Genomic DNA, 1,450 nt, shown 5'->3' with positions numbered 1-1,450 from the left:
GCACAGCAACAAGGTGCAATAACATGAACACTGCTGTTCCCTCCCCAAACACAAGTATCTTAATAATAAATCTAACCCTATCAGGCTGACCCCCCGCCCCCCAACACACACACAGAAAACTCCACTCTAGTATGATAATAAAACACCAAGAGGCTTAACCGACTCACCTGGAGGTCATAGGCGGTGAAGAGCTGAACTTCAGACACTTCGTCTTTGCGTGCCGCCTTCTTCCGGTACAAGCTCAACAGCATGCCGATCCAACTCCACGTACAAGTGGTTCTTCAGGTTGAGGTTCGTTATCCTGTGAAACTCTGCACACATATAACATGACTATTTAATTCAGAGTACAAGTTATATGTGGACTGAAGGCAGCTGAGATAAACAGAAACATAACATGCTAAATCTGAGTAAACATGCCAAGCTATTAGTGACAAAGGCACACAAAATTATTATATAGTTGTAATATCCAAAATATTTTCACCTGTGATTCCATTGTCAAGGCAGGCCAGCGTTCCAGGGTCTCTCCAACAGGTAGCTCATCATTGATTATCTCATTGCGCTGCAGGGCAAAGGTAGTCTGCATTAACTTTGCAATCAAGGGATGGTTTTTATCTCTCATCTTAACACACACACACTAGCATCCAACCCCCCCCCCGTGCCTCCCCCACGCGCGTTATAGTTTCTCCACTGCAAGGCTTACCAGGTTGAAGACGCCCTTTATCTGCCAGTTGCTTCAGTTTCAGCCTAAAGAGAAAAAAAAATTGAAGGTTAGCTGGGTTGCAAAGTTTTCACAAAATGATCAGAGAACAAAAAAGAAAAAAAACTCCCGCCATTTGCGGTTCGAATTTTCCAGAGAACTTTTGCAACACAAACGTTCCACTTTGAGATATAACTTAAAGCAATATAAAATACTGTCTTACAGGTTTAAATCATTTTTCAAGTGAGGCAGATATTAAATCTAGGCTAGCTAACAAGAGCTCAAATCAAACTAACACACCATGCGACACAAAGTGCATTAGATGCAGAAATGAATAACAAATCATTTAAATACTGTGCAAAGGCAAGAGGTAACTTACCAGAGTAGCGCGGTCAAATTCCGGCAGTGAGACTCGAGAGCACGGTGGACAAACTTCTGGAAGTTTGAGTGATTTCATCCGAGAGGAGCTATAATGGCGGACTCAAATGAACAGCAGTGAGACACGTCGGGGGCGGAGCACATACGTGATGAAGTTAGAGAGATTCAGTAAAACATTTGAGTACAATCCCCAATATGACCCAAAGTGGAATAATACTGTATGCACAATATTACAAATCAGTTCATAGTCATCAGAAAATTTGCGGTGAAATAACTTTTATAAATCTTTGGGTTAAAACAACCCATATTCTTCAAGAAGCTTGTACTTCTTGGTCTTACAGTGCTGTTAGAAGAGAGTTACCTGCCAGACGTCCA

The 1,450-nt window shown here is 41.9% G+C and overlaps 2 long non-coding RNA genes across 2 annotated transcripts in view; both read right to left on the bottom strand.

The window, feature by feature from the left end:
• Positions 1-251, bottom strand: part of LOC139433949 (uncharacterized) — a 5,075-nt gene extending 4,824 nt beyond the window's left edge. The window contains exon 1 of the long non-coding RNA XR_011643341.1: positions 168-251. This is a non-coding gene — a long non-coding RNA (uncharacterized lncRNA). The remainder of the gene's footprint in view (positions 1-167) is intronic.
• Positions 252-269: 18 nt separating this feature from the next.
• LOC117448601 (uncharacterized) lies at positions 270-1,166 on the bottom strand. Its single transcript, XR_004552343.2, has 4 exons — positions 1,077-1,166; positions 701-744; positions 482-559; positions 270-311 (listed from the first exon to the last, which is right to left on the bottom strand). It is a non-coding gene; the product is annotated as an uncharacterized lncRNA (long non-coding RNA).
• Between the last annotated feature and the right edge of the window lie 284 nt (positions 1,167-1,450).

This window comes from Pseudochaenichthys georgianus, chromosome 6 (genome assembly GCF_902827115.2).
Source record: "Pseudochaenichthys georgianus chromosome 6, fPseGeo1.2, whole genome shotgun sequence".
Classification (NCBI taxonomy): Eukaryota; Metazoa; Chordata; class Actinopteri; order Perciformes; family Channichthyidae; genus Pseudochaenichthys; species Pseudochaenichthys georgianus.
Note: the sequence above shows the minus strand (reverse complement) of the source record. Positions and strands in the feature narration are given on the sequence as shown.